The sequence below is a fragment of the Hevea brasiliensis genome, chromosome 13 (genome assembly GCF_030052815.1).
Source record: "Hevea brasiliensis isolate MT/VB/25A 57/8 chromosome 13, ASM3005281v1, whole genome shotgun sequence".
Lineage (NCBI taxonomy): Eukaryota > Viridiplantae > Streptophyta > Magnoliopsida > Malpighiales > Euphorbiaceae > Hevea > Hevea brasiliensis.
In genome coordinates this window covers 39891593-39904589 of record NC_079505.1, presented here as the reverse complement: position 1 = coordinate 39904589, position 12997 = coordinate 39891593, and the positions used below count along the sequence as shown (strand labels likewise).

General features: G+C 33.1%; 1 non-coding gene across 1 annotated transcript; it reads right to left on the bottom strand.

Annotated features, from left to right (window-relative positions):
* Positions 1 to 866: 866 nt before the first annotated feature.
* LOC131172351 (small nucleolar RNA R71) lies at positions 867 to 973 on the bottom strand. The gene has a single exon (XR_009142832.1). It is a non-coding gene; the product is annotated as a small nucleolar RNA R71 (small nucleolar RNA).
* Positions 974 to 12997: the final 12024 nt, after the last annotated feature.

The following is a 12997-nucleotide window of genomic DNA, read 5'->3' as shown; positions in this document are numbered from 1 at the left end:
ATTTCTGTTGGATTTGACAACCATCAAGAATTTTGACGCTGTTGCCGGGGACTGAAATTCATTGGATTTTGTGTTTTTTATTTGGGTATTTTGTTATTAATTTTTTTTGTGAAGTGTTGCTATTTTTAGGTTTTTGAAAAAAATTACGGTGTTACTATTCATCAACATATTTTTTGTTGAATTTGGAGGGTGGCCTATACCTATTTTGAAGGAAATGATGCTCTGATCAAGATCAATGAATTTTTCATTGACCCCACCCTCTTGAGGCCAAATTCGATTGTTTTCTAGGGTTTTGAGGCATTTTTCTATTTTACTTTGGTTTCTTTTTATTTATAACAAGAACTTCTCAATCTGGTGAGTTGATCTTTGATCCAGAAGTAGAAAAAATAGCTAAACCGTTGAGAAAATTGGCTAAGCAGATTCCGAGTACATCTGAAGGAGTCCAATCTCCAAGGGAGTTAAGTTCAGATTCTAATTTAGATTCAAATTCGGAAAATGAAACCATGGCTGCTAGGACTTTGAAAGAGTTGGCTGCTCCTAATCTAAATCAACAACCTTTGTGTATCCAATACCCTGCTTTAAATGTTGCTTGTGAGTTGAAATCTGGACTAATCCATTTGTTGCCTAAATTTCATGGTCTTGCAGGTGAGGATCCACATAAGCATCTAAAGGAATTTCATGTTGTGTGTTCCAGCATGAAACCTCAAGGAGTTTAAGAGGATTAGATCAAGCTTCGGGCTTTCCCTTTCTCACTGGAGGGCACAGCTAAGGATTGGTTGTATTATCTTCCTTATAGATTTGTTAACTCATGGAATGGGATGAAGTAGATATTTCTGGAGCAGTATTTTCCTGCTTCCTGTGCTGCCAACATAAGAAAAGAAATTTGTGGCATCCAACAATACAATGGAGAGAGCTTGTATGAGTATTGAGAGAGATTTAAGAAGCTGTGTGCAAGCTATCCCCATCATCAAATAAGTGAGCAGCTTTTGATTCAGTATTTCTATGAGGGACTTCTACCAATGGACCGCATTATAATAGATGCTGCTAGTGGAGGAGCATTGGTTGACAAGACGCCAGAAGAGGCAAGGAGGCTGATTGCTAACATGGCAGCAAACTCTCAGCAGTTTGGAATGAGAATGGATCACACACCTGTGAAGGTTAATGAGGTAAGTACATCTAATCTTTAGAAACAAATTTCTAATTTAACTTCTTTGGTGAGGCAATTGGCTGTAGGAAAAATGCAAACTGTTAAGGTATGTGGAATTTGTTCGGGTTCGGGTCATGCTACTGACATGTATCCTGCATTACAAGAGGACGAGTCAATGCAACATGCTAATGCAGTAGGACATTATGGATAGCCACAACACGGGCATGATCCCTTTTTCAATACTTATAATCCAGGATGGCGAGATCATCCCAATTTGAGTTATGGGAATCAATCGATGCAAAACCAATACCATCAGCAGAGACCACAAGTGAATTAACCACCTCCACCTCCCTTAAATCAAGGTATGTCACTTGATGAAATTATTAAGGCCTTGGCTAACAATACCCAACAGTTTCAATAGGAGACCAGAAATAGCATTCAAAAGATAGAGAGGCAGATTGGTCAGTTAGCTTCATCTGTGAGTAAGCTTGAAGCTCAAGGTTCTGGAAAGCTTCAATCACAAACAGTCATGAACCCCAGAGAAAATGCGAGTGCTATACTGTTGTGGAGTGAGAAAGAAGTTAATAACCAGACTCCACATGAGGCAATGGAAAGGAAGAAGCAAGGAGAAAAAGAGTCTGAAGTTCCTGAAGCTGAGGTAAATACTGAACCTAACTTGAATAAGGTTAATAATTCTGTTCTTCCTCCATTCCCCTACAGGTTGGCCAAGATGAAGAAAGAAGAACAAGAGAAAGAAATTTTGGAGACTTTCAGGAAGGTAGAGGTGAATATACCTTTACTTGATGCGATCAAACAAGTTCTCAGGTATGCCAAATTCCTTAAGGAATTATGCACTACAAAGCACAAGTTAAGGAATAATGAGAAGATCAGTGTGGGGGAAAATGTGTCAGCATTAATTCAGCGAAAATTAGCCCCTAACTATAAGGATCCAGGTCCGTTTTCTATTCCCTATAGAATAGGTAATTCTAAATTTGACTATGCAGTGGCAGATTTAGGAGCATCTATTAATGTTATGTCAAATTCAGTTTTTTAAACTTTAAATTTAGGTCCTTTGAAAGAAACCAGTGTCATTATTTAGTTAGCTGATCATTCTAATGCTTACCCATTGGGAGTAGTTGAGAATGTGTTAGTGTAGGTTGGAGGATTGATTTTTCCTGCAGATTTTTACATTCTGGACATGGAGGATAGTGTTCCCACATCAAAGTCAGCTTTGATTTTGTTTAGAAGACCTTTCCTAAAAACTGCCAAGACAAAAATTGATGTGGATGAGGGTACCTTAACTATGGAGTTTGATGGTGAGACTGTCAAATTTAAAATCTTTGATGCTATAAAGTATCTTGCTGATAATCATTCTATTTTTTCTATTGATGTTGTTGATACATTTGTACAGGATGTTTTTGAGTTAAGCATGGAGGATGGAAAGAAAATCACATTTGCATGAATTAGAAGAATTTCGCCTTAAGGCTTATGAGAATTCTAGGATCTGTACAGAAAAGACAAAGGCATTCCATGACAAACTAAGGAAGTAGTTTGTGATTGGACAAAAAGTTTTATTGTATAATTCCATATTGAAGCTAATGCCTGGTAAGTTGCGTTCTCGTTGGATTGGACCCTTTGTTGTTACTAATGTGGTTTCTTATGGTGCAGTTGAAATTCAAAGTTTAGGAACTAACAAAGTGTTCAAGGTCAACGGTCATGAACTCAAGCCATTTTATGAGGGGTTTCAGGAGCATTCAGTGGATTAAGGAGCTTTTCCATGTCGAGCTAACAACGATAAACAAAAGCGCTTCTTGGGAGGCAACCCATGGGTGGCTTGTTAACCATAATCAGATTTGTTTTCTTTCCCTTACTTTATTTTATTTTTTAGCATTTTTTTCTTTTCTTTTGCATTTGGGCTTTACATTGGGGACAATATAAGTTTTAAGTGTGGGGGAGGAGAAATTTGTTGCTGCAATCTTTTTGATAAAAAAAAATAATAACAATAAAATAAAATTTGTTCTCATAAGCTTGATTCATTATTCTATATTAACTCTCAAAGAGAAGTGCTTTGTCCTTGAAATGACTTTTCTATTTTAGATTGAATTTTTGAGATTTTTAGGCAAGGTAATAGTAATTTTAATGATGGATTTTCCCTCTTCTCCATACCATATAGCAATTTTTTTATGCATAACTCATTTAGGCTTGATTTAATGGTGAAATGATTAGTTATGTGCACTTTAAACTAGTGTCATGCATATTTCAGAACTTTTTTTAATCTATCAGGGCACTTTATAATATGTAGATGCATAAATTGGGGGAAATAAAAGGTTGAACTTGAAAATTGCTCCGCTATTTTAGTTAAGCAAACTAACTAGGGGTCTTCATGAACGCCATGTTGATTCTCATGCCAAAAGCTAGCTAGGATATGAGCAAGGTACTTTTCTGAAGGTGATGGTCAAAATAAAGAAAAGGGATAACTGTGACAATAGAGAAGTACCAATTTCAAATAAAATAAAATAAAAAAAGGGCATTTCTATCTTCCCAAAGATTTGCAAAGAGCTATAATTGTTGTGCCTTGATAAATTAGCTTTGTGTTTAGGTGTGTATTGATTTAAAATTTTATGGAACTTTAATTGTGTGAGCTTAATTGATTTCAAGCCTTTTGTTTTGTGTTGAAAAATTATTGATATATTGGTATGGTGTTGATGGAATTTTTTGTGATGGTTATTACCTTACTTGCCTCTTCTTTCAAAATTTTAATCTTTTGTTAGAGAATGTTGTGATAGGGTGAAGTTAAGGAACTTCTAAGTGGAGTTGATTGAGAGTTTAAGCCATGCATGGGGACAAGCATGGAATAAGTGTGGGCGAATTTGATAAGTGCATAATTTATTAATTTTACTCCCGTTACATTTAGTGTTTTTAGTGTGTTTTTATGTTTAATTCAGTTGGTTATGTATATTTATCATTTAGGCATATTTTTAGATAGTTGTTGGAATAATTGTGTTAAATGGAGAAATTTTCAGCATTTGACCTTTGTTGTATTTTTCAAGTGTTTCTAAAGTTGTGGGTCTCCAAATTGATTGATACTTAATCCATTGAAAAGCTAAGATAGAGAACTTCAAATGATAAAGAGGGACCAAAGCTCAAATCAGTCTCCAAGGTTCACAAAATGAGCTATGGATCTATTACAAAAGCCTAGACTTGATGTGTCACGACCAGTTTTAGTTTTTATTTTTTATCTGAAGTTCCAGACATCCAAATAAAGCAAGCCTAAGCCCAACTGAACCTTAAGAGCCACCTCTACAACTTCTGTGAAGGGCTGGATGCGAGATGAGGCCATTTTAATTGTGAAAAACAGCAAGGAAGTCATCACCATGGGCTGGACTATCTGTCTGAATGAGTCCCAATTTTTGGGCCATAACTTACATTGTAGACCTCGGATTTGGGCAAATGAGTACCTGTTGGAAAGCTAAGAAATAGGGCTATAACTTTCCTGAAGAGGGCAGAGGCAGATTCGGAAAAGAAGTTGCTGAAAATCGGCCTTGATTTCAGAGATGTGAATGCAGGTTGAAAATCTATCTTTTGAATTTCAAAAATTTCCTAGTTTGGTTCCTATCTTTGGGATTAGGTTTTTGATTGTAAATATTTCTTTGGGCAGCAGCTAAAACACATCCCAATTCAAATCTTCGTTCTCCATAGAAGACATTCGTTCTTCATTCTTTTTAGATTTCTTCTTTATTTTTTTGTAAGCTATGAACATGAGTGGCTAAGTTTTTAATTCAGTTCAAGGGATTCAAGTTCTTTTGATTGATTTGTGAGACCAGGTTCATAATTTAATTTATGTCTTTTTCAAATATCTATTGTTTTCTGATTTTATTGTCTTTGATCTATTGAATGATTTGCTAAAAAGGCCTATTAGTTAATTGTTTGATTTGATCAATTGCTAGTTCATCTTCATAATCCGTAATTGTTGTGTAAGATTGAACATGAGCAGCAATTAAGTTTTATTGATTATGATCCAAGTTCTCAATAATAACCTAAGGAAACAATAGGGTGGATTAAATGATTTATGCTTCATAAATTGTTGTTTAGCTTAACTGCTTCCTTTTCTTAAAGCAGTTATTAATTTGATGAGAATTGCTTAATACCAACTCAGTTAATAATTAGAGTCAATAAGAGCGCTGGGCTCGAATTGATGAGTATAGGGAAGTCAGGGGTTTACCTCGCTGTTTGGTAAATCTACATTAAGTATTCAATAAGAGATAATTATATTTCTTTTGCCTATGATCAAATCAATGCATTGGAATGCAAATTACCTTGGACTAAAGTTTGTTTAATTGGAGAGTTTCTTATTTTTAGATCTTAATTTTTGATTTTTGATTTCTTCATTGGATTGCGAATTACCCCTCCCTCCCCCCCCCCCTGTTAGTAGTATACCTTAGAACATATTATTTAGTATGTATCTTGTACATATTTTATTAATAAAATGCATTTTCACTTTTCCGTTTACATAATATATTTATGTGTAATAGAAAAGGTCCATTGATATTTTGTTAGAAATTCTATTCTTAAGTTGTTAAGAATATGAGTGACAGTATTTTTAGTACAAAGTATCATAAATTGGTTCACAATCGAGGATACTTCACAATAAGGACATGACTTATCCAGAAAAATTGTAATCATGTTTATTCCCAAGTTATTTATATGAGATTTAAGTAAGATGGAATGGTGAGTCTCATGCCATATAACAAACATGATAGGCACTTATACATGATAACTAGGTCAAACCAGTGACATTTATGACAAGCACATAGAGTTTACTCTTGTCAATGTATTGTCATGAATCATATCAGTGCATATAATCTTTAGACCTGAGATAGCACAGTTATCTTGTATATAGGTGGTTTGAGTTTGATACTGCTTTCATACTTGTACTGTGTATGGGTATATGAGCATGTGTTGGCTCCTACTAGTTATATATGGAGGTAGGTATTGATCAAGAGCCAATCAGAAGGTGACATGTGGCAAGAGTTTTAAGTGATGACCTAGCTATATAAGTGTAAGTTATGAAAGAGCAAAATGTGTGGGCTGCTGTTCTTCTTTGGTGCTGCCACCCAAAGAACATATCCCCTCTCTTCTTCTTCATCTCTCATCAATTCAAAGAGATTAGCCAATAATCTCTTGAATTAAAAATACTAGAAATCATTTCTAGTATCTTGTTTACATCTGTAATCTCTCAAAAGGCAAAACTTGATTTTCTAATTCATAGAAAAAGCTTTAGAAGCTATTTAAGGGCTGCCATAGGTGATCTTGGTGTGGACAAGCTAGAGGGACAACATCTGGTGTCCTAAGATGCATCCCAAAGGGGCCAAACACACTGTAGTGCATCAAAAGGTTAGTGCACTTGTTCTTGATCTAATCTAGGATTCTAATGAATTAATCTGTTAATTCTAAAATCTTAAATGACAAATGTAGATCCAAAAATATATTAAAATAGTTTTAATATGCCATTTATCATTGAAATCAAATACATAAAAAGTAAATCTTGCATGATGCATGTGACCCTAGATGAAAAATTTTGAATTTCAATTATCTAAACTTGTTTTTTTATGCTACCGCTCCTTCAATTGGTATCAGAGCCTCTATATTTGCCATTTAGATTGTTGATTATATGATTTAATTGTTTAGTATGATCATGAGATGATAGATCCATTGCTGGTTGCAAAAGAATGGTGGCGATTTGGTGATGAACACCATTGGTGCACACACTTTGTGGTCACCAATGGTGTGCGCAAGGTTTGGCTTTTTAATTTATAATTGTTGTATGATATAAAAGCTCATCTATGTATAATTAAATTATTTAATTAGAGTTTTAATCACACAATTAAATTTTGATTCAGATCTGAATTTTTAAAATTGTTTGAATGTGATTCAAATCTGAATTTTTAAAGTTGTTTGAATGTGATTCAAATCTGAATATTGAAAGTTGTTTGAATGTGATTCAAATCTGAATTTTAAAAATTGTTTAAATGTGATTCAAATCTGAATTTTTTAAAAGTTGTTTGAATGTGATTCAAATCTGAATTTCTAAATTTGTTTGAATGTGATTCAAATCTGAATTTCTAAACTTGTTTGAATGTGATTCAAATTTGAATTTTTAAATTTGTTTAAATCATGTTCAAATCTGGATTTTTAAGTTAAATATGAAATATTTAATTTAATTTAAGTATGTATATTTTATTTAATTGTCAAATAGTGATATGCATGATGGATGATCATGGACTATAAAAGACCAATGTGATTGGATTTATTTCTTTTATGTTTCTTTGGGTTGTAAATTAATTAATTTACTTTAATTTATTTTTGGGCATGTATTATTAAGGTTGTAATAATTTTGTGTTGTAATTTTATTTATTTAGTTCTTGTAAATTCGCCTTGGTATGCCAAGGATTACTATGTAATTGGATTGCAAGAAGATCAAAGAGGTCAAGAGCATTGGTGGGACCAGTGGGAGGAATTCAAGATCAAGTGTTGATTATGTACTCCTTTAGCAACTCTTGTAATATGAATGAATGAAATGCACCTAGGAATGCCCTGATTCAATTCTTAGTGGCTCAGAATTGAATCCCTTAGAAAGTCCATGATCATACCATAATTACTGTTTATCCATAAATGCATGAGATGTATGGAAATGTATGCAAGTATATGATATATGCATGCTAAATGGATAATGTGCAAAGTGAGACTATAATAGTAATTAGGATGACCACAAAATCTTCTAAACAAATGATTAAGTTAGATATGCTATAATTAAAGTAATTATAACATGGGCCCTCCATTGGGGCAATTATTTTAAGAAATTTTAAATAGTTGCATATGATGTAATTAATTTAAGAGATTTTCTTAAGCATAATTGTTAAGCATGAGATGTTGTAAATATGTAAATGGTTTGGTGGCCAATAATGGATGTGCCTAAGGACATTAAAATTATTTGCATATTTACTGGCTCAATGGGATCAACTTAACTAATGCAAGATAAGTCAATAATGGATGTACCTGAGATTTTGAGCATTAGGGGCTAGGTAAAGGATTGAACCTCACATGCGATGTGATGGGTAAGGAGTTGCTCACTTATAGTTTATTGTAATTCTAATAATGGATGTGCCTGAGGATGATCAATAAGATTATGAGAATTCAATCACCCACTAGAAATCCGTCTAACTAGGATTTCTGTTTTCTACTTTGGAAGTGTAGGATTTGCTAAGTTAGTGGGAGGACCAATTTGATTAAAAACCATAATCATTTTGGTTAAATACATGATATATTTACTAATTAATCTGGTTATTTTCTGCAGTTAATTTTCTGAAAATAATGAGCACAGAACAACCACCACCATCCAATATCCTTGCAAGCATACTTGATCGCAATAGGTTGACAGGACCTAATCTATCTGATTGGCTAAGAAATTTAAAATTTGTCCTGAATCTTGAACATATAGGATATGTTCTTAACTCAAATGTTCTTGGTCCCTTACCTCCAGAGGCCACTCAAGAGGATCATGAAACTTTGGACAAGTGGTGTTAGTAGTATGCCCTAGAGCATATCATTTAGTATGTATCTTGTATATATTTTATTAATAAAAGGCATTTCCACTTTTCCGTTTACATAATATATTTATGTGTAATAGAAAAGGTCCATTGATATTTTGTTAGAAATATTATTCTTAAGTTGTTAAGAATATGAGTGACAATATTTCTAGCACAAAGTATCATAAATAGGTTCACAATCGAGGATACTTCATAATAAGGACATGACTTATCCAGAAAGATTGTATTCATGTTTGTTCCCAAGTTATTTATATGAGATATAAATAAGATGGAATGGTGAGTCTCATGCCATATAACAAACATGATAGGCACTTATAAATGATAAGTAGGCCGAACCAGTGACACTTATGACAAGCACATGGAGTTTACTCTTGTCAATGTTTTGTCATAAATCATATCAGTGCATATAATCTTTAGACCTGAGATAGCACAGTTATCTTGTATATAGGTAGTTTGAGTTTGATACTGCTTTCATACTTGTACTATGTATGGGTATATGGGCATGTGTTGGCTCTGCTAGTTATATATGGAGGTAGGTGTTGATCAAGATGGAATCTGTTCCTCTAAGTAAATAGAGATAAAATCCTATGTTCATTTAATTGTTCTTGATGTTTCAAGTTCTGGCCAGACAGATAGATTTATTCGTAAAAGAGTTTACGATGAGAGAAATCTTTTAATCAAGAACTGGAATTAAAAGAGAACATAATATTCATAGCAAATGGAGTTTGACATAAACCATGACTCGGCTTGAGTTGGGATTTTGTAAGAGAGATTCTAGTGCATGGTAACATATGATTATAGGTTCATTTAAGGTAAACCTTATTACTAATTGGGTGGCCATGGCATGCTATGCTAGGTGTTAACCATGGTCTATGAGGTTCATAAAATGATTTAGAGAAATCATTTATGGTAAGAAAGAGTTCTAATGATATTAAGAGTTGATATCATGTCTCATTGCCAATTAGTGATGAGCCTAGTAAGTCACACACATACACAAGTTATCACCTATTTAAATATGATTTAATTAATTAATTAAAGAGTTTAATTGATTAATTAAATAGATTTGGTTTGCAATAAAATTGCAAAGTCCTAGCATTACTTGAAACCAAATCTAGATTATTGGATGTTTAGTATAAATTAAATTTATATTTAAAGTTTTTAAATATGAATTTAATTAATGATAATTAATTAATAGAGATTAATTAATTAATTTATATTTGATATAAATTAATTAGAAGAAGAAAATAATTATTTTGGGTTAAGAACTCAAAATTAAGACACAGGGGCATTTTGGTCATTTTGCAGTGTGACACGTGGCACCATGAGATGGTGACACATGGCATAACACATAAGCTTGCCAAATATTTTTAATCATGTAAGATGATTAAAATCAAGATTAAATATAGGTTTGACACTTGGCACAATGTGATTGGGTCACTTAAACCTAGAGCTAATCAAAAGGTGACATGTGGCTAGGGTTTAATGTGTTAACCTAGCTATTTAAGTGGGGTTATGAAAAGAAAACACAACCAGCAGCCTCTCCTCTCATATGTCACGCCACTTTGAGCCTCTCCAGCTATTTCTCTTCATCTCTCATCAATTCAAAGAGATTAGCCATCAATCTCTTGAATTAAGAACGCTAGAAATTGTTTCTAGTGTCCTGTTTACATCTTTAATCTCTTAAAAGGCAGAACTTGATTTTCTAATTAATAGAAAAAGCTTTAGAAGCTATTCAAGGGCTGCCATAGGTGTTCTTGGTGTGGACAAGCTAGAGGGACAACATCTGGTGTCCGGAAGACGAATCTCAAAGGCGCAGACACGCTGCAGCACATCAAGAGGTTAGTGTAATCGTTCTTGATTTAATCTAGGGTTCTAAAATTAATCTGATTAATTTTAAAATCTTAAATGGCAAATACAGATCCAAAAACATATTAAAAGAGTTTTAATATGTTGTTTATCATTGAAATCAAATAGATAAAAATAAATCTTGCATGGTGCATGTGACCCTAGGTGAAAATTTTTGAATTCAATGGTATAATCTTGTGTTTTTCACGCTTCCGTTCCTTCAATTGGTATCAGAGCCACTATATTTGCCATTTAGATTGTTGATTATATAATTTAATTGTGTGTTTGATCATGAGATCAAGAGATTCATTGCTGGTTGGATCATGAGGTGTGGCGGCACACATGGTGAAGCCACCATTGGTGGCGGCAACAATGGTTCCTTGGGTGGTTCAAGGTTTGGCTTTTAATTCTGCTATTGTTGTATGATCTAAGGCCTATTCTTTGACTAATTAAAGTTTTTAATTAGTTGTTTTAATCACACAATTAAATTATGATTCAAATCAGAATTTTAAAAATTGTTTGAATGTGATTCAAATCTGAATTTTAAAAGTTGTTTGAATGTGATTCAAATCTGAATTTTTAAAGTTGTTTGAATCATATTTAAATCTGATTTTTTAAAATTGATTCAATAAAATTCAGATCTGATTTTTAAAAAAATATTTGAATGTGATTCAAATCTGATTTTTTAAAAAATGTTTGAATGTGATTCAAATCTGAATTTTGAAGTTGTTTGAATGTGATTCAAATCTGAATTTTTAAATTTGTTTGAATGAGATTCAAATCTGAATTTTTAAATTTATTTGAATCATATTCAAATCTGGATTTTAAGTTGAATATGAGATATTCAATTTAATTTAAGTATGTATGTTTTATTTAATTGTTAAATAGTGATATGCATGATGGATGATCATGGACTATAAAAGACCAATGTGATTGGATTTATTTCTTTTATGTTTCTTTGGGATTGTAAATTAATTAATTTATTTTAATTTATTTTGGGCATGTATTATTAAGTTTGTAATAATTTTTGGGTTGTAATTTCATTTATTTAAGTTCTTGTAAATTCACCTTGGTATGCCAAGGATTACTATGTAATATTGGATTGCAAGAAGTTCAAGGAGGTCAAGAGCATTGGTGGGACCGGTGGGAGGAATTCAATATCAAGTGTTGATTATGTACTCCTTCAGCAACTCTTGTAAAATGAATGAATGAAATGCACCTAGGAATGCCCCGATTCAATTCTTGGTGGCTCGAATTGAATCCCTTAGAAAGTCCATGATCATACCATATTTATGCTTATCCATGAATGCATGAGATGTATGGGAATGTATGCAATTATATGATATATGCATGCTAAATGGATAATGTGCAAAGTGAGACCTTAATAGTAATTAGGATGGCTATAAAATCTTCCAAACAAATGATTAAGTTGGAAATGCTATAATTAAAGTAATTATAACATAAGCCCTCCATTGGGGCAATTATTTTAAGAAATTTTAAATAGTTGCAGGAGATGCAATTAATTTAAGAGATTTTCTTAAGAATAATTGTTAAGCATGAGATGTTGTAAATATGTAAATGGTTTGGTGGCCAATATTGGATGTACTGAGGACATTAAAATTATTTGCATAATTCTTGGCTCAATGGGATCAACTTAACTAATGCAAGATAAGTCAATATTGGATGTACACGAGATTTTGAGCATTAGGGGCTAGCAAAGGATTGAACCTCACATGAGATGTGATGGGCAAGGAGTTGCTCACTTATAGTTTATTGTAATTCCAATAATGGATGTACCTGAGGATGATCAATAGAATTATAAGAATTCAATCACCCACTAGAAATCCATCCAACTAGGATTTCCGTTTTCTACTTTGGAAGTGTAGGATTAGCTAAGTTAGTGGGAGGACCAATTTGATTAAAAGACCATAATCATATTTGGTTAATTACATGATACATTTACTAATTAATCTGGTTATTTCTGCAATTAATTTTCTGATAAAAATGAGCACAAAACAACCACCACCATCCAATATCCTTGCAAGCATACTTGATCACAACAGGTTGACAGGACCTAATCTGTCTAATTGGCTAAGAAATTTGAAACTTGTCCTGAACCTTGAACATATAGGATATGTTCTAGATTCAAATGTTCTGGTCCCTGTCCCTTACCTCCAGAGGCCACACAAGAGGAACATGAAACTTTGGACAAGTGGAAGGAGCATAATATGAGAGCTAAGTGTTACATGCTTGCTTCTATGAGTAATGAGTTACAGAAGCAACATGAGAACATGCAGAGTGCGAGTGAGATCCTCCTTCACCTACAAGAGTTGTATGGTGAGCACAGTAGGAATGCTAGGTATGAGATATCTAGGCAGCTGTTCCGCATGAAGATCTC